We start from the raw sequence: 21,217 nt of genomic DNA, 5'->3' as shown, positions 1-21,217 counted from the left end.
TGTTGTTGACAGAGAAATTTAACACCTACTGGTAACTTTTCTGTGGCTGAAACAATATATAGTTTATTCTGGGCACCCAGAAACAATGAACAACCTGTATATAATGAAGAGGAAAAGTTGTACTGGTTGCAAGGCTTTTCTACAAATTATAATTAAAGAGCATTCCCTGCACCAATTCAAGTTTTTAGCTCAGAAGATGCTTGGGGAAGTTTATATACTATAATACAAATCAGGTAAAGGAAAAATCAGAATATTTTGCTTTAATTAGCACAGAATATTTTGCATCTTAATGCAATATTATTATAAATATAGTGTGTTTCAGGGAACTTCTGGTATATTTTGTTTTCTGATCTGCTAGACATGCAACTTCTGAACCTCTGCAATGCTCTGTGAGCTGGGAATCATGGGCTTTAACCAGTTTGAATCACTGATTGATTCAAATGAAGAGTTTCGACTCATTTCATTACAGATTTAAATTTATGATTAAGGCCCGGTGATAGAAAATACATCTCTAGCTCTCAAGGAGAGGTGAAATACAAATCTTGGAATACGTCTGCCTGTTTCAGAGTGGCTCTAATTCTTCAGATGTTAAGAGGAGTAAGTACTTCCCTGAGTATTGCTATTTGTATCTGGTAGTTAGCATGAGGTTAAGATTAACGTATTTGACTGTAGTGAAGGGTGGGCGTGTGATAGGAGATCTCTGTTGGGAATAAAACCTGGAGGTGGGTATTGATTTTACTGGTATTTCCCTTAGCTTCTGAGCGTGCACTGCTAATTGGGACACGCTAGCAATATTGACAGAAAATGGGATTTATTTTTCATCTTTTCTTTGGGAGGCTGCTGTGTTTGTGCCAGTTCAGAACAACATAGAAAATAAGTGACATACAATGATTCAACATTCAAAGGGCTTGATTTCCTCCCAAAGAAAGACCGTCTGGTGGTGTTGTAACTTTTAATCTCATTTTGATTGCTATTTTCTTTTGGTTTATTCCCCTACAGTAGTATTTTTTTTTAATTCTCTTGGCCTTTAGCCAACTTGGGTTATTTTGCACACAGTTTTTTCCAGATAGGTATCACAGATACCATCTTTTTTCCCTCCAGCTCTGAGAGCAGCTCAGCGATGACACAGGAACTGGGGCAGTGAGAGGTCATTCTGGTGTTTTGGTTTCACAGCATTTCATTTTTGTGTGAGGAATACAAACACATATGGAAAAAACTAATTCTACATTAAGACATGTTGGTTTGGATGGCAATAATCTTCTACCTCCACCACAGGTTTGTCTGCAAATGCTACCCTGGCTGTGGTGGGGATATGTGGTGATGCCAAGGTTCATAAAATTAGCTCTAGGAAGGTTTGTAATTTTGGTAGTGATAGATTTTACAAGTGGTCTGAGTGTGGGAGGCTCTATCTGAGCATTGTTTGGCATACTAAGATCCTTGTGCTTCTGAAATAGGTGTTTCTCCATTCAAAAGGACCGTTTTTTCCTGTATATTCAGGGCTCAGGAGACATAAAGCATTATGCCACATTACACAGCAGTTAATATTTCATGGGGAAAAAGCCCTGCCAGTTGGGTTGCTTTTTGGTGAAAACTCTTTGCTTTAGTAGAAACCTCATTTTAGGGTTTATCTTCCTTTCAGCTTCAGGAAGCTCTTCCTTTCAAGAAAGCTTCTTCCCTTCAGGACCTGTTGACTCGCAGATTTAAAAGGGCATTTAGAGCCCTTTGGTATCACTTGCTCAGAAAACCCCTTTCCTAACTGGTGCCATGTGATTTTATGTGGAATTGGTGATCTCTTCCAAAGGTTTCAGCTGGTGCTGGAGTTTGCTTCATGTTGCAATTTCCCATAGGAGTCTTCTGTAACATAGCACTGATTAGGTCCACCCAGGTGCCATCAGTCCTCCAGTACTTTCCTGCAATTCTCTAATGTTCCTGTAAAAGGTGTGCAAGCTTTCTCACAGTTCCTGTGGAAATAATCTATAATTCAGTTCAAGTACAAAATACTGAGATGTGACCTCAGGAGTCCCCCAGAGCTGGGGTAACTTGAGAAGCACAGAAAGGACACAGATAATCAGTATTACTTGCAAAAGCCATGTCTTAGAGACATCTTCCAAGGCATCAAATTAAGCCTGTGTGAAGAACTTGGCATTAGACTGTCCAGATTGTCAGGTGAAGTAGGAATCTCAGTAAAGACTGCCTCCTTACAAACTTAATCCTAAAGAATACTCTGACAGGGAAGCAGCTCTTGGTGTTGCTAAATCATCTGGGTATATGTAGATACTGTTGGAGCAGCACATTTCATATAAATGAGCAAACTGTGGTTGGTTTTTTTTTAATTGCTTCTTATCTTTTGAATAGAAGGTGCAATGAGATTGCAAAATTTCCGGGAAAAACAGATGCAGATTTCCAAGGTCTGATACCACCCACAGCCTGGCTGGTATAAACCCTTTGCCTTGCCTGTTGTTTCTTGGGATCCACAGTTGTGTAAGATCAAAATGCAGCTTCTCACAATTCCAGAGACCCTGTTTTCACTGTGACGCATTTAAAAGCAACATAGAACCTTTACTCACTCAGTTAGTGCTGTTGGCAGAAGCAGGCATTGTACAGGAAGGTTTTTCCGCTCTCTTTTAGAAATACAGGTAGTTCCTTACAGAGGCGGGGGGGAGTTATTGCACACATCCTAATGAAATGCTGATAGCATCAACAAAACGAGGTCTGTATCTGTGCAACGAGCAAGGAGCAGAGTATGAGAGCTTACAGAAAAGCCAGTAGAGATTAATAGTCAGAATTTCTGAAGGTTACTTTGTTGGCTAATGTACCATTGAAACACCAGCAGCTATATTTACTTGCTAGGATTCAGTGCAAGAGCTTCTCCAAAGAATGGAAGTTACTTCCTAAAGCTGCCTTTGATCTTTGTCTCAAATGCCTGCACTGGAGCTACGGCAGCTGTGGGAGCTTTGCTGCTGTCACTGAAACAGCAGGCCCATGTATACTCTTAACTGAAAGCAAAGGCTTTATTATTCCAAGTAGGAAATCATAAAATGAGTGGGATTTAATAAAAGAAATAGTAGTAATTGTCCTTCTGAAATGAGTACTCATCTATAGAGTTTATTTGTGCAGTTATTGCAGTGGGATGTTATGTGCTGACTCTGCTGCCTGGTGCTCTCAGACATGGTAATTGCACATGTAAACTGGATCAGAAATTGTGTGTGCAGTTTTGTCTAATGTTCCAGAGAAGCAGCTCTCCGTCCTTTCAGGGAAAGGATCTAAGCAGTGCCATTCTGGGGGACTGAAGTAGAGATGTCTTGATCACAGTGACAGGGACACTAGAAGCAGTGAATCTACAGGTTTTGTCCGTGCTGAGAGCCACAGTTCTCTCAGCGCTGCAGGCTGGCAGTGAGGGACAGTGAAACATTCCAAATCTCCAGGCAAGGCAAGAAAGGAGATGACATTGTCATTTTGCAGATGGGATGCTGAAACATGTGCATGCCTATCTTAAAGCCCCTTTGTCTAGAAAAGCTCCTGAAGAAGGGACTGAGATTGACTAGTATATCATATGCTTAATTGATTTGTTGGTGTAATGAATTGATCTCACTGCAATAACACCAGGAATACACAACAGAACTTGGAAATGATCTCAGGTTCTTCAGAATCCTGGTTTGTGAGATCATGTTTATGGCCAGACTATTGACCCTTACCTCCAATAAATGTCTGTAAAAAAATGCCAGGCTTCTCCATCATTCAAAGTGGCAGTGAGGACAAGCAGCAAGGCACCATGAATCGAGCAGAATGGTTAGCAGCACATAATTTCTATCAAAGGGGTGATTTCCATATATATAGCTCTATTTCCATATAGATATGGCAATGTGCTTTCTACTTGTAGGTCTTGTTTGTCTAGCAGCAATGAAGAGGAAATTATGTTGGAATGCAGTTTAAATGGAGAAAAGAACCAAAGAACTGATCCTACTAAGTGCTGAAGTGGCTTTGGCACGTGCTTCACAGTGCTGAATTATTCATTGATCTGGCTGGGCAAACTGACATGGTAAAGGCAAATAAATAAGGGTGCTGGAGAAAAAATGTCAAATGATGTGTTAGCAAAACACCCCAGTGTCACAGGTTTCACAGGGGATTAGTGCCAGTTGCTGCCAGGTGCAAGCCTTTTGTAAAGAGAGTGAATGCTTTGGCCATACACACAGGTATGACTTTGCTCACGCCTGTGGGACCACATTAGCTCAGTTTGTGATGGGGGACCTTCCCTTTGAGGTGAGGTACTGCAAAGAGCAGGTAATGGCTGGCAGACAGCTGTCTAGGGCCAGAGATGTTGATGGGAAAAACTGATATAGCAGATAGAGCCATTAAGTCTGACAGATTAACCCTTGTCAGTCACAACTGTCTGGAGAACATGCCATCTCCTCTTAGCCCTTTTAAAGGTGTCTTGCTTTCTTCTGTTCCTGCACCCTCAGTTAAAAATCAGTCACGAGTTTTGCAGTGTTTTCCCCTAGTGCTCCTTCTCAAGGTGAGAGCCCCTTTCCCTGACCAATCTGGGCAGCTGTATGCAGGTATCCCTTCCTCTTCCCTAAACTTCAATCTCATTGAAACAGGGAAACAGTGTCTCATCAGACTGTTCTGTGTTACACCACTGAGCTTTGTGGGAAGGGAGGGAAATGAAGCCCTATCTTTAGCATGGTTAGGGTCTGGCCCTCAGGAACAGGCTGAGTAGAGGCATTTCCTTTGCAGTATTCACTGCACTATAACCTGCAGCAGTAGCTAAGACGCATACCTGGGATGAGCAGTAGCCATCCAACACATGCTTTATGCTACATGGGAGCACTGGAAAGATCAATGTGATAATCATGGACTCACAGGCCTGGCTATGCTGTGGTTTGAGTCCTGCCTGGGGAGCAGAATCACTTCCTGGCACCTCTCTGTCTGCTAAAACCAGAAATGTTGCCTCAAACACCATGTAAATGGCTCTGCTACATATAGCTGAGCTCTCCTGGGTATTCTGGGAGAAAATATTCAGAGCACTTGGCTTCAGCTCCTGTTGTCACTCTGATTTGTAGATGCTGACAGCTGAGATTGATGGGATTTATTCAGATGCAAGGTTTGCTTTTGCCCTATGGGCAAGGGTGGAGCTCAGATCTGCAGTTTCTATTCATGGATTTGAGTCAGGCATAGGTAGATATCATACCTATATGTATAATACTATATCTAAGCCTTGCCATCTCCTCTAGCCTGTTCTGTGTTTGCTCAGTAGAGAGTTCTCAATGCTGCTAAATGGAGGTTTTGCAGAGAAAGCAAGGGGACAATCACGCAGCATCAACACATACAGCAGGAATTGTCTGGGCTTTTGCAAAGCTGACATTAGCATGTCCAGCTGTGCCCAGCTGCATCCAAATACCATGTTCTTGGTTTCTTTGGGCTCCTGCAGACTCAAATGCCCCTTCCTGCTTCCAGAGCTGAACGCAAGGCAAACCCTATGCCATCCCCACCAGAGATGAGCTCCACTGACACCTGAGGGTAAACCATGTCTACTTCTAGCACATGCCACAAAACAATTGTGGCAGCTGGTGTTCACAGCTGACCCTTGTGCAAGACATGTCTCTAAATTGGAGAGACATGACTTTGACATATGGACCACTTCATGGATAAGGAATTGCCTGGATTGTCACACTCAAAGAGTTGTAGTCAACGGCTCAATGTCCAAGTGGAAATCAGCAATGAGTGGCATTCCTCAGGGAGTGGTATTGGGGCTGGTGCTGTTTAACAGCTTTGTCAGAAACATGGACAGTAGGATCAAGTGCGCCCTCAGCAAGTTTGCCAAGGACACCAAGTTGTGTGGTGCTGTTGACACACTGGAGGAAGGGATGTCATCCAGAGGGACCTGGACAGGCTGGAGACATGGGAAAGTGCAAACCTCATGAAGTTCAACAAAGCCAAGTGCAAGGTCCTGCACTTGGCTTGGGGCAATCCCAAGCACAAATACAGGCTGGGCAGAGACTGGGTTGAGAGCAGCCCTGAGGAGAAAGTCTTAGGGGTGTTGGTTGACAAAAAGCTCAATATGACCCAGGAGAAATGCAGCCCAGAAGGCCAATCGTGTGCTGGGCTGCATCAAAAGGAGCATCAAAAGGTCAAGGGAGATGATTCTCCTCCTCTACTCCATTGTGTTGAGGCATCACCTGCAGTCCTGCATTCAGCCCCAGGCCTCCAGTGTAAAAGGGATGTGGACCTGTTTGGAGCAAGTCCAGAGGAGGCCACAGAGATGATCAGGGGGCTGGAGCATCTCTCCTCTTTAGACAGGCTGAGACAGCTGTGGTTGTTCAACCTGGAGAAGACAAGGCTCTGCAGAGACCTTAGAGCAGCCCCAGTGTCCAAAGGGGGCTTACGAGAAATCTGGAAATGTACAAGGCCAGGTTGGATTTGGCTTTGAGCAACCTGGTCTAGTGAAAGGTGTCCCTGCCTGTGGCAGGGGGGTTGGAACTGATAATCTTCAACATCCTTTCCAACCCAAACTGTTCTATGACCAGCCTCTAAAGATGTCCCTGCTGGGGCATGCTGTGGCGAGCCCTGAGGTCCTCATCCCCATCATTTAGGACAGGGGCTTGTCAGAAGGACCCACAGCCCACATCCAGCTTGTGCTCAGGTTTCCTTGGCATCTTGCTCCCAGATCGCCTGAGGTGTGACCACGTATGTGGGCCAAGTTACCTCATCCCTATCAACACTTGCCCAGGAAAATTATGTACAAACAAGGAAGCATTCACAACACATGTGCATCCTAAACCCCCAAGATTTGTGTTTTCTCAGGATTGACGTCAGTATTTTCCTCAGTGACAGATGCTAAGAAATGGGGAGTGCCCATCTGTTAGCTTCTCTTGGGTAATCCCCACTGGAAGGAAAAGAGATCTGAAAAATCAAATCGCTAAAGAAGGTTCTGTCACACTTTGAGTTTGTGCAGTTTTTTGAAACAAGATGTGACTGCAGGAGTTTGACTCCTTCCAGAAAGGTGAGAATGTAATGTGCTTTTGGCTGACACTTCTGCAGGATTTTACTTTTGCTGACCAAAGTAATGAGGCACCCCCTATGCAGCCTTTTAGCATATTTCAAACCAAAATAGGAAGAGAGGGGATGTAAATATTTCCTGGAGATGTATATCAGAGAGCACCCAGGGATCCACATTTGGATAATCCGCATTGCAAGAGAAATCAGGGGAATAGCAGATGACTTTGAAAGGCTGTAGTGCTAGATGTGTTTCTTAATGTGCACAAATTGCTCCCTCATTTCATAATGAAAAAGAAAGCTCTGCACTGATTACTGTTTTTAGTTCTTATTTTAGTTGTAGTGCCTGGAGTCCCAGTCAAGATCAGGCTCTTTTGTTAGTGAGGATAACAGCACGCAGTAAGGTCCTCTCCTTGGAGAGTTTTCAGACTGAATTTCAGTCTAAGAAGGATTGTTTAATGCATGAAACTAGGACATTCATCAGTTTGTGTTGGCTGAGGGTCAGGTCTGCTTTTCCTGGTGCCCATTCCTTTTTTCAACCCCCAATCCCCTTGCCAAGGGTGGAGGGTTGGGTGGAAAGGTGAGGGAGGGGGAAAACAAGCTAGGGGACTGGGGTCTGCTCTGCTTTTACCCAAACCTTTTCCTTTATTGGATCCTTTTGAGAAGTGAGAATTGGTAAACTCTTGTGCCAGTGAGCCACTACACACCTAGCAATGTCAGGCAGCCCCATGTACCTCAACTGTGCTTGTCCCATCATGAAGAAGAAAGATGAGGAAATGTGTCTAATATGTGCTTTATAAAGCAGATATACAGGAATATGAAATACTGAAATATGAGTGTCTCCTCTTCAGAAACTGCTTTGGCCCTTTACTTCCAGGTAATGAAAACAAGGAGTGTTAGCACCAATCTCTACCCTTGCACAGGTTTGGTAAGATGGGGCTGCCTTTACACCCCACATGTCGCATCAGTCTGATTTGAAGCTGTTCCCATTCCTGTTGTATTTGAACTCAGCTTTAAATACAGCTCATAAAAAGGATGCAGTGGGTTTGGTAGAAGATAAACCCCAGCCAGTCTATGTTAGTGCACTATGTGAGGCCATGTACTATGAATGATGCTACTGCTGTACATTAGAGTAACGGAACTACGTAAGGTCTGGAGGACCAAGTGGTTTGCTTTAATTATTCATTATTAGCAGTAGCCATTCTCTTTTAAGAGCTGCCCTTCTTAGCCTGAAATATTAAGTTCTACCCTGTTTCTTTTCTTGATTGTTACCACCCAGTGCCCTGCTGTATTTGCATTTGAAGTGGGCCATGGCAAAGCTCTTCCCCATCAAGCTGTCTCCAATACATTGCTGTCCCCCCGTAACCAAGGCTTCCTGGACCAATTCTCAGGGCTGTTGCTTGCTATAATTCATACCAAGTCAGTCAGTGATTTTCTTCTCCTGTTGGTCCTAAATGTGTGTTGGGTTTTCCTTACTACGCTCTATCAATATCCCCCAAAGCCTGACTCAGATGCTGCGTACAATGCATTCAAGGGAAGAATTCCCACTGGCAGTGCCAGTGTGCCTTACTATCATCTCCATTTCTCCCAGAGAGGCACAGGCCTTGTTTACTCTTCTTTTAATAACACAGATGGTTTTAATAGTTCTCTGCTTTCGCCCCCAGTTCTTTCTCCTTGTCTGTAGTCTGTTTAATGCTTCCTTTTAAGTGATGGCTTTGTCACTTAATCTCATTAAAACTTCTCTTCACTGAACTCCATGAGCTGCTTATCAGACCGTAAGCCTAATCTCCCATTTGTAATTAATTTGCTCTGTGCCTCCTACAATTCGGCATTATTAGATAATGGCATCACTCTCAAGGTCACTGATACACAGCACAAGGTAAACACCCATACCTCCAGTGCTATCTGCCCTGCTAGCCTCCTTCCTCCTCTCGCTGCTTGATTTTATTGTCAGCTTACTTCCTTTACCTCAGCTAATTTCTAATGCATTTTGGATGCTTCCTGTCCAGCATGTGCTGCTATGTGCCTCTGCAAATCAATATCCCACACTGTCTAGAGGCAAATGCTTTTCTGATATCCTCCAGACTCATCTGTACTAGCTATCCACTCACCTTCCAGTTCATTCCTACTTGGTCCAAGAATTTGGGTGCACCGTTCTTGCTGAGTTTCAGACTGGGAATGGGACACAAGAGCATTTTACCTTCGTTGTTCCCTGTAGATTCTCAATAGGTCACTCATCAATAGCACAGGTAGAAACAAGCCACACATGACTATTATGATTTGATGTCCATATTAAAAAAAAAAAAAAGAAGAAATGCTGGATTATTGGTTCATGGTACTAACCACTACCACCAGGCAATTCCTGTTGGTGGGCTGGAGAAAGAAATCAAGCACTAACCAGAGATGAAAACCAAACCAGTGCTTCCCTACTCCCTCCAGGTCCTACCAGGATACTGGTCTTTGGCACCATCGCTGACTTTGCCTCCAGCCTGTAGGTAAAGGTGTTTGCAGGGCCCTCCCCTGTCTGGATTTGCTGGCTTGAACCCTCCTTTCAGCAATGGGTTTCAGAGGCTAGAATAAGCAAGAGTGATGCCTATGGTCACAATCCCATTTGCTCATTGGGATTTGCTGTTATAGAGTTGACTGGGACCTTTGCAGGCTCTGGAAATAGGGTCAGTTTTGGTCCAAGCTAAATCTCTTCATTTTCCCCAATAGATTTATTTTCATGTCACATATTTTGTGTTTGGATGTAGTATTTAACAAACTCAAATTGGTTTTACCCATCTTTCAGTTTTTGCTATTCTCCCCCTAAAAGCTATCAACTAAACTTAAGTAATACATGCACACAGAGCTGTCATTAGATCCCAGGCATCGGTATTCAATACAGTATTGATCACAGGATTCAAAAATTCAGCATTCAGGCAGCTGTAGAGAACAGCTCCAAATCCATTACACAGAGCTGTGGGGAGGAAATCTCACACACACTAAGAACTCAGGATTTGTAACTCTCTAGAGTCTGCAACTGTGTTTTCTGATTGGCAGGTTTTGTAAGTGCGTCTAATTTTTCTTGCCTGATAGTCAAGAAAGACAGAAAAATATCTCCTGGTGAGAAATTCTGCTCCATTTCGGGGGAAAGCAGGCTGCTGTAAAACAGCTCTGTATTCTTCTGAGAGGGATAAATGCAGGAAGGACATTTTGCATTTGCCCATGTAATGGCTGCACGTGTATCAGCCTTATTACCTTGCTGGGAGCTGGCACAAGGCAACCGGCTAGATCCAGCTCAGTCACTCAAAAGCAGCTGTGTGCAGCAGCTACTTCCAAGACGCTGAGTGCAACACTCTGGGTAAGAGGCAGCTCCTACCTGAGGATATATGGTAATTACTCCCAGTGAAATTGCCTGGCTCAGCAGCAAGAAGATGTATTTGCAACGTGCTTGCAAGCTGCTAGGAACTGCACGTTGTTTGAATGTGTTGATGCCTCAAGATGCTAGTTTAGGGCTAGGAAAACTTTGTGGTTTGTACTTAAAAATAAGTTTCTGCTCAAAGGACCTGTTGATAAGAGCAACTGACTGACAGACTGAATTCAGGAGACTCAGCCCTGTGATCAGAACGTGGATTGGATAGACATTTTGGATTGTATCAAACCTTCCATTTTCCTAAACAATCTGTACTCCCTAAACTATCTTTGCAATACACTTCTCCAAACCATGCTGAAAACATCTTTTTAATCCATTTATATAACTCCCTTTGTGTGTTGTGCTGTTGTTCTCTGTGCTTACACAATCACTACACCAATGTGATCAACAAAGAACAAAAATCATATTATTCAGCACATACTCTGTTTCCTCTGAGAATGAGCCCAAGTTTGGTTTCCTTCAGCTGTGATGTGCTTGAGCCCCAGTCCCTAAAAACAGCATCGCAGCACTAAGCATCAGCTATCTACTATCAAAGGGGATTTTTTAAATTTCAGTTGTATTTTTAATGATCCATTTGTCTCTTCAGACATGGGAGCAGGCAGTGAGATAGCTGAGATTTGCAGCCGCAGGCTGCCCGCTCCCTCCTCTGCTTCCATGGAAACATGTTGGATGAGGCAAAACCAGGCATAGACCTTTATTTGCTTTTCTTTGCAAGGAGTGCTTTACCTCCTGTTTGTACAAAACTCCAGGTGAGGAGGAAATGCCTTCACAGAGAGGCAACTTTTTGAGTTGCATGATTGGTGTTGTTCTGGGAATTGAAAGCATGCTCCTGTGAATATGCCCCTTTGCTGCTCAGAGGTGAAATGCATGAAGCAGGGCAGGAACAGTGAGTTTTGCAGTTAGTGTCATTATGGCTGTGGCATTTGGGGTGAGGAGAGTTCAGGTCTTTATCTTCATCTCCTCCATGGAGATGTGAAGGTCATACCCTCTTCTGTGCTTCTGAACCCCAAAGATACCCAGTTTGTTCATGTAGTAGCTGCATGTGTCTGCTGGGCAGACCCTCTCCTCCCTGGGTCATAGTAAAAACAGATTTGCAGTTTGGAGGCAAAATGAGAGAGAGCTGAGGAAAGGGCAGTGGCTCACACAAACCTGCATGGCATAAGCAGGGCTCAGTGAAGCTTTTTGGGTGGCTTGCATGTTATGGGAAATTGATTCAGAAAGAAAGAACCTGTAGAAGAAAATGGACCTTAAGTGACAGCCACCAGCTCTTCCTGCATCCCTCATGCAGCAGTCTCTTGCTAAGGGGCTCTCACCCCATGTTGACATCAACTTACTCTGCTGCTAGAGGCCAAGCTGGAAACCCACTGCCACAGGCATGACTCCACAGGGTCTGATCCTGCTGTGGGAGCCAGGTCCTGCTGTGGCGATCTGGTTTGCAGAATCACCGCTGGCAGTTGCACACCTGGTACCTTCTACTTGACCCCTGTTTGTTGGTGAGAGGGGAAAAAAGCTTCAGATGTGGTGCCTCTAATGAGACACTGAGATGAACTGAGTTGCTGGGTGCTGCTTACGCAGGATATCTTTCTTCCATGGAAATGTATTTTATCATCCATCACATCCATGCAAACATTCAGATTTTGAAAGCTGCTTCTGTCTGTGGCAGCCTAAGCACAAAGTAGGGCAGAAACTTTCTTTTCTAAAATTAAAAGCCAAGCCCTTTTTGTTGCAGGAAGCCTCCCAGTTTGGTGGCTGGGAATCCCATCCATCCTTAGCCTCTTAACAAAGCCCCATCTCAGGCGCTGAGAAGTAAAAATAAATGTCACTCAGCACTGTCTGATGACTGCACAAGATTCAGACTAATCAGAGCCCCTCATTAATTATTTAGCTTCAGGGAAATGTGCTGAAGGGTTCTGACACTTCAGATGTGCAAAGTAATTGCCACATTTATTTCTCAGCAAATGGGAAGGCCAAAATAAATTGTACTGGGCTGATTGGGCACACGTGGGTGGCCAAGGGAGAGGTGGGGTCAGGACCTTCCTGCCTTTGCATGAGGTTTCATCTGTACCCTGGAGCCCACAGAGTTTCACCATGTCTCGAAGGGCTCAGGGTTGCCCCCTGTATGACAGCGTGGGCTGGACATATCACAGCACTCAGCCATACCCACCTCCATCATCCCCTCTATGCACCCCTGCAAGCAGCCTGTCTCCATGCATCACTCCTCCCTTTGCTTTCTGCCCACTCCAGGGTTGCTCTGGTCCCTGGAGCCAGCACAGGGGGCTGATGGCTAATTTGCTCTGAGTTGCCAGGGCAGGATTGGACCCTGCGTTCGAGTGATGCGGAGTTGCATCCTGCACAGGCAGGACTGTGCTCCTCCCTGGTTACTGAAGCACGTGGTAAAAAGCAGCAGCTCTCCCTGCTCCAAAATAAGTAGGTCTTGACTGCAGGATTGCAACCTGAGGAAAACAAACAAATGCAGAGCAGAGTGGCTATATTTATCTGAAACTTAGAATCTGTGGTTCACAGGAAGCTTTGATCATTTAAAATGTCAGGCAACATGGGGGGGTTCGGGGGGGGGGGGAGGAGAGGATTAAAATAAAGTACAGTTAAAAACAAAGTATTTTGGAAAAGGTAAGAGCTGCTACTTCAAAAATGTAGTCTCAATTCCTTCTCTTCTGGTTCCCAGTACTACACAGTTGGGGTCAGTGGTCCTGTCTGTGTCCCTTCCTAACATCTGGTGCACTCCCAGCCTACTCACTGGTGGGGTGGTGTAAGAGGCAGGAAAGGCCTTGACTCTGTGTAAGCACTGCTCAGCAGTAACTTAAACATCCCTGGTTATCAACACTGTTTTCAGCACAGATCCAAACCATAGCCCCATACTAGCTACTATGAAGAAAATTTACTCTATCCCAGCCAAAACCAGCATAACATCCTAATCTAGAGGGCTGATGTCTCTCAGCTTCAGACAGAGGCTTCCAAAGCCCTGACCTGTAGGTGCTGAGAACCAGCAGGATTCAGGTGTCTGCCTGGCATTCAGCAAGAGCACATCTACTATACCTGTGAGGGATGAGGTTCATCCAAAACAAAACATGGAGTTTGGGTTTGGGGTTTTTTGCATATATAAAGACTGGTTTTCTTGAATTTATGATACTTTAAAATAAATGTCATGCCCTTATGGTTTATCTCTGATTTGTTTGAAATAAATCAACTCTAAGTATCTGTCATACGATAACATTTTAGAAGGCACACAGGAATATTGTGCTTTTGGTCCCTGGATGTTTTTATTAAGAATGAGGTATTTGATGTTATATAAAGGGATATTTTGTGGTACTTGTCTCAGGGAGTTCCAGCAAAGCCACAGGTGCTTAAATCTTTGCAAGGAGTGGAACACTTATGGAAAGCAGTTCAGAAGTCCCAGCAGACCTTCTGCAATGCTCACCCAAATCTATTTTACTATTCTCTTTGGAATTCCCCAGTTTCTGCAAAAGCCAAACCTGTTGCAAGGGAATTCATTATTCATGCACAAAACTTAGTATGCTATCCTTCCATGTCATATTGTTCATATGCAGTGCTCTGGGGTAACAGCTATTTCTGTATCTGCAAATCTGCACTTTTGCTCTGATATCACTGCTACTTCTGCCATATCCACATGCTATCCATTACTGAAGCAGTGGTTAAACATACTGTGATAGAAGGAAAACATTTCTCCTTGTTGCATTTTGCCCAGTGAACTTTCATTCTGCTTAATGACAAAGATTTTTAAATAACTCCATTTTGCATATATATTCACTCTATACCTCCTATTATAAATTCATGCTCATCCCAGAGTAGAGGGCTATCATTCCTTTGCACGAGCAATCAGGAAAATGTGGCTTATGGTGTTTAATGATACTGTCAGAGAAATCTGAATTCCTTAGGCCTTTTAGTTTGGTTTGTAAATGTGACATAGTTTTGCTAATCTATCTTAAATCCCTTGGTTTGAGAATAGGAAATGAAATTGTCTTTTCTCTGATATTCAACATCAGCATCCAAATTAGGACTTTCTCATGGTGTGCAGAGAGGGGGAGTGAGGATACATGACACTCTAATACTCAGAGATGGAACCTGCTTTTCAGAGAGAAACCCATTTCCACAAATTTGGTGGGTTTATTTGGGTTCTGCATTTTTTTCCTGTCTTTTTCATAATTTTGTATCTGTACACATAAGATATCTAGTTTTAGGGATGACTGATGTGAAGTTCCTAATGAACTGGCTCCAGGGTGTGGATTTTCACTGCATGTTTTGCTGATTTGACGCTGGAAGCTTTCTTTACCTTGCTTATGGTATCTTCCATGAGATATACACATATGATCCATTCTTTTCTCTTTCCGCTGCCCCATGTGAGGTGATGTGCCAGGGCAGGGCCACCCCCTCCAGTACTCAAAACATCACTGCTTTTCCATGTAGCATTTCTTCCAACTGATGTCCTAAAATGCCCCACAAAGCCATTCTTCCTGCTCATTTCCCCAGCAAATACAACTCTGACCACTTTTCAGGCAACACTTCTGGCACATCATTTCCTAATCTAATTCTTCTAATTACCCTAGAGGCCCATAATAACATTTAAAAAGCAGAGTGCTGCTTCACTGTCCAAAGCGTTTCTCTAGCCAGTACTAGCCAGCAGCCACACTGCCTCCTCCATCACCTTTGCCAGCTCTGTGGGGTTGCATTTGCTCAGGACAGGAGCATCTGCTTTTTAACCTGCCCCTGCCTATTCAGCCTTCCTCTATAAACTCGGCCAAGATCTTTCCATATTAGCAGCCAGCTTCCCAGATGAAGTATGATCTAGAGCTGTGGCTCTGCAAGCACCACCCCTCCCTGTGCAGAAAGCGTTTTGGTACCCAGGTGTCTCACATCCATAGAGCAGCAGTTGTGGCTGTTGCATCCAGCAGTGTATTAGCGATCTGTTGCTGTTCTCTGGGGAAAGCTGGGGTTGCCATGACAATTCCGTGTCAGATAAGCCAGTGTGTGCATGGCCGCAGCTTCCACACATACCTCCACCACTAATGCATTGTCCTCCCAGACCCCCTGTGCAGTGGGGGGGGGACAGGGGCAGAGGATGCAAAGATGTCCATGCTGAGATGTTCCAAGCAGCTCTCCAGCACCATGCAGAGGGGTGAGCAGCTCAGGGCTGCTCACTGACTCCCTTCTCCAGAGAAAATGGCTTTTTGGGAAGGAACAATGGCTGGGGAAGTGGCTTGGTCTGTGGTAAATCATTCTGCACCTTCTCTCACCCACCTAGCTTGAGTCAGCAGGAGGAATGGTGGGTAAAGAAGCAGAGGTGCCAGCAGAAATGCTACAAAACACAGTTTATTTTCTAACACCCCTGGCTGCTTCTGAGAATCTCAACCTGAATTAAGGGCTTGTGGCACTGCTGCAAATGAAACCTCAGTCTTCTGAGCATCTTCCTGCACGCTGTTGGTTTAATTTGCAGGCACATTTGCACAACTTATAGTTGCATTTTGGACAGAACATTCTAGCCTCTGAATCAGCATCTGGAGATTCAAAACTCGGGCCTGAACCCAATAGGGCAGGAGTGTGGGGTGGCTGCTGTAAACTGTAAGCAAGGCTTCAGGCATTTGTGAATGCACATCTTTCCTGGGTGCTGCACCAGACCTGCCTCAGCCCTAAACCTGGATGTGTGGAGGAGCACAGGGCAGCACTTGTCCAGGCAGGATCTGTCCAGTGTTGCTGTGCAGCAGAGCCGCCTTGGTGTGGCACTTTGCCTGGGCTCGCAGCAGGGCTGCCTGCATGGCTCACTCTGTGCACCCTTATGCAGTGTGCTTGTGGGCTTGCACTGCTGTGGACCCTGCTCAAGCTCTTATTTCTGTCTCCTATTGCCTCTTCCTCCCAGCAGAGCAGCTCAGAGGAGCTGTGCATGTCCTGCAGGGTGCCTGCAGTGCAGTAAAATGGGCTGCTCCAGCACCCCTTCCTCTGCTCCCAGCACAGGACCTTGCCCAGGCAGGGATGGGGTCCCTGTTGGCTTGTGGCGCACCCATGAGGCAAAGTCCAGGCCTCGTTTCCGAACTCAGGCACTGGCTGCCAGACCTTGCTTTGAGAATCTAATAAGAGTGTGTCTTCATTTCTTCTTGGTGTGCTTGCCAAAGAGGGGGCTCCTCTGTCCACCAGCATCCTTGCAGAGCACCAGGCAGGATTTCACCATTTCCAAGTGCAATGCAATCCTGATTCATCTTTACAATCTTGCTTGTTCTCCTCTGATCCAAGAATAAGAGCCAGTAACAGCAGCCTGCAAGTTGTATTGTGAAAATGGTGAGGCTCCTTTGCTAGAGCAGCAGATTCTTGGGCTGGTTGCTGCAGAAATGAAGCTTAAAAAGCAGATGATGCCCCAGATTTAAATAGACCAAGCAGACTCAGAGACCTAAGCAAGATGTTTCCAAAGGTCACATAGGAAGCCTGTGGCAGGCAGGAGGACTAAACTTAGATCTCCTGATGCCCCTCCACACTGTTGTCTCAAGACTGTCTTCTCTTTTGTCTTCCAGTCCATTAGGAAGATTGGTTAATGAAATGGAATTAATAATGCCAGCTGCAGCACCAGCAATGCTGTAAGAGAGAAAAATTTAGCAGCACAGGCATAAAAGTGGCAGGCTTGAAAATGGGGGTCAGCTACAAGTGCCAGAAGAACCATCTGCAATGAGGGAATGCAGTAGGTCAGACAGAGTTTAAGGGTCTCAGCAGCTTCACTGATCAAATGTCAACAGAGGAAGGAAGATGTACCAAGTGCCTCCCCCAGAGGAGAGAAACACCCAATTTTAAGGTTCCTAGCAACTGAAAAAAGTAGTCCCACTAGAAAGAATCAAAAGACTTTTCTTGATTAACTGCAGAAATAGAGCCTTCATTTCTATAATACTTGAGGTTCAAACAATAATATTAAAGGACCAAGAGAAATGATCCACTGCTGAAGAACCAGGAATAAATCAAAGCTGATTCTTACATGTTAGATGTGCTGTTGTCTGCAGTAGTCAGTGAGCTGAAATGGCACTGCAGAAGTGCCAGCTACCTCTGGGATAGCTGGTGAGGAGGATATGTGCCAGGTTTGCCAGGGGACTGCACATCAGTGGTTCGAAAACCAAACTGGAAAATTGTTTCTTACCAATAGCACCAAACTTGAGGACTATCCCCCATATGGCTCATTTACTAGGATTCAAAGAAAGGACACCTCATTCCCAGGGAGGGAAGCAAGTACAAAGTGTCTCACCTGATGCTTTCACCCACTCATTTGACTCATGTCACATGGTTGTTGCTGAAGACCTTATAATAACCTCAGAAACTGAGCAAAAATGGGCATAAAGAACACTGCTGAGCAGAAAGTGAAACAGAGGCAGCAGAGCAGAAGCTTAGCAACACATCTCTAAACACACTTCTTGTCCTTGTGAACAACCCAAATATTTTGATTGATGATTTTAAAAAACCCTCATAAACTCAGGCATTTAATGGCTTCTAAAAGAAATTGCAGGAAAGCTGGAACATTATGTGATGTGCTGGGACACGGGGCTTCTTTTGTTATGAGTATTCAGCTCCAGACTTTTTCAGCACCAGACTTCTTCAGCACTGGTTTAAGACCTTATTGTCTTTTTTACCAATTTATTGATTCTTTCTGTGGTCTAAAGACCTGAGGAAAAAAAATATCCCTGTGTTGCATTTCCTGAAAGAAAATACCAAAGACCTAGGCAAAAGACAGCAAGGACAGAGCTGTCTGTGTACCCCCTATATTGTGAATAGCCATGGACCTCAAATAGCCATAACATCTCCCAGCTCATGACCTTTTCACCCAATCTGCCTCTGAGCAATTCCGCAGCCCAGAAGACATGCAAGAACAGATGCAAAACAGTAGAGAGAATGAGAACAGAGCCAGGATCTGGCCTATCCCTCTGCTATTGACAGCCTCCTCATAAAAATGTAATTGCTGGCTGCCCTTGGCATGGAATACTCAGGCAAAAATTCCCCACTGCTCTTTAGAGCTTTGGGACATATTAATGCAACTTTTAAAATAGCATCCCCCCTATTTTTGCTGCTAATGCTAAGAACAAATTAATGTAGAAGAAAAACCCAATGATCTCCCTTAATGCTATTGTTCTAAAGTGATAAATGTCAGGATCTTATAGCACCATGTTGCAGATTTGGCGCTGCCCTCAATGTGTCCCACAATGCGTTAACGCGGAGTGATGCAGAGAGCTGTTCTGAAAAACATAATAAGTTCAAAGTATTTTCAAAGTCACTTCACTTAGAACAGAACTTGTGATGGTTTCAGCTCTATCTCTGAATTCATTAACATTAAATATTCTTTGAAACCAATGCAGATTTCCACCCTACACTCTAGCAGGATTGTTAAGGGACAATCCTGAAGTTTAGGGACACTTAGCCTGATAGAACAGTGGGTACTTCTGAGCTCTTATGGACTGTTACGTCAATTCAAATAAATTTACCTAAAAAACCTTTAATGTTGCTAACTCTGACCTCATCAGAGCTCATCAGCAGTGCAAAGGCAGGCTGGGTCACTGTGGAAGTAGGAGGATTTTTGAAAGGAAGTAAGGTAGGGTTGGAGATCTAGTCCTGACGTTGGGCTGCAATAATATGGAAAGGAATGAGGCAGACAGCAACACCCTACTCATGTTAATGTGGTCAGAGGTTTTCCTCAAAGGGAGGTTAGGATGGGCTGAAAGCAAGCAGGTTGCTTTATTTGGTTGAGTCTTTACCCCACACATCCTACATACACGGGTCATTATCTCCGACAGAGCTACTTAACAGGCAAATACTGATGAGCCCGCTTGGCTTGTGGCCGTGCCATACACACTGAGCTTTAGATGACCTCAGTAAGACATCTTAAGATCTGTAATCATTTCAGTAACATCCTGCAGCAAGAGGCTTCCTATGGACAGTGCTCTGAAAGGAAGTAAATCCACTTACTGCTTTTAATCTTACTTCTATTCATGATTACAGAAAAACTCTCCTCCAAAATTTCAGTATGCAGCAGTTGATGCCAAGATCTCTGACCTGTGCATTGTCATCCTTTCAAGATCCAGGAAGTGCTATGCTTATTTTTTGTACTTTCCAGTCTGCTCAGTCAATGTCCAGTCCTGGTTTAGTTCTGTTACAAAGAAGTAGTTCTCACCCAGGTTTCACCCTCTGTCTGTTGACGGTCAACCGGTTAGTCCTAATTCTGGCTCACTACTTACTGAATGCATAATTTAAATTCTCATTGTAGAAATGAATCTTTTACTAATTGCCATTTTAGTCTTGTATCCACCCAGTGCTGATTGGGATTTGTTAAACTTTTTGGCACATCTGTGTAGACACATGTACGGTGTTAATACCAGGCACTGCCCCTGTTCCTCACCTAACTTGGCTCTTGGGATAAATGAGTGCATGCTGGAAGACCTTCTTTCCCAGAATTAAAATAGCTCTGGAAGTAGCATGGGAATACTTACATGGACCAGGTCTGAAGAGACACTTTGCCAAAGTAAGAAAAACTGAAAACAGAAAACTGATGGTATGATTTATTTATTCAGCCTGAGGAAGGAGCTGGAGACCTGGGGCAAGACAAATCCCAACCAAGCAAGAGGAAAAGAGACATCATCACTGTTTCATACAACACTGGGATGTTAAATGTACATGGACCACTCATCTGTCCAAAGAAATTTGTCTTCTGTACCTGACTTTAAAATGTTGGTTACAGTGAGACTAAGCAGAGATTCTGAGTCTTCTCACTGATGCATTGCTGGTTGTATGTGACAAATAGCTGAGTTTCACTGATGCACTAAGTCTGAGGTCTCTTCAGCTTCTTTTTTTAGAGACTCCAGGATTTAGAAATTTCATATTAATGATGGTTCTGTTTTATATGCACTGTAAATACCTTGTATTATGGATTGGTGCTGGGAACCGCATCACTGAGCTGCAGACAATGTTCAGGGCAAAACATATCAGTAGAGGTATTTTCTGCACTTGCAAAGGGTCTAAATCAATCAGTCCATGCTGAAAAATCACCCTTTACCAACTTGTTTCTTCCTTTTTTTAACAAAGCCAGGAAGAGCACAAAATCTAGACTTGTAACATTGTAGATTATTTAGTCTCACTGTATGCAATGAGAGTTGAAGCTAGTTCTGCATCAATCAGTTAATCATTTCCCTGTTATGGGACCAAAGATGCTGTATTCAGGCCTAAGCAAGTCTGTTGGAGGATTTCAAAGATGGTTTTAAAATATGAATCCTAACTATTATATGATTCTGTGATTCTATGATTTTATGAACAATGTCTGTTGGCCCCTGTAATCCCAGCAGAGTTTCCTAGGTTAAGACCACACTGCAGTGAATCTCTCCTTAAATTTTAGCTTTCTTCTATGAGATGAGTTACCTGAGGGAAGGATAAGTGACCTACTACTGCCAGTTGGAGATCTCTGCTAATTCAGGCATTAAAGACTAGTTTTGGAGCTAAAAGAGCAGAAAGGTTCAAACTCTGTTCTCCATGATGAAGTGCACGTGACCCACTGTATCTGTGCTGGTATCCGTTTCCATATAAAAAACCTAAATTCAGTATAACATGGCTAAAGTAAAATAGTTTCATAAAGTAGCAGATTTCATAAAGATTAAATACAGCCTCAAAGCTGTATTCCCAGCTGGGATAATTCTGCCAACTATGAGTGGACCAAGTCTGATATGTTGTATCAAAGGGCACTCCTCAGTGAAATGGAGTGACTTTTGGGGGAGTTTCTATGTGATTAATAATGGCTCCCAAATCTGAAAAGACAAACAGGCTGGG

Source organism: Melopsittacus undulatus, chromosome 4 (assembly GCF_012275295.1).
Source record: "Melopsittacus undulatus isolate bMelUnd1 chromosome 4, bMelUnd1.mat.Z, whole genome shotgun sequence".
NCBI lineage: Eukaryota > Metazoa > Chordata > Aves > Psittaciformes > Psittaculidae > Melopsittacus > Melopsittacus undulatus.
Note: the sequence above shows the minus strand (reverse complement) of the source record.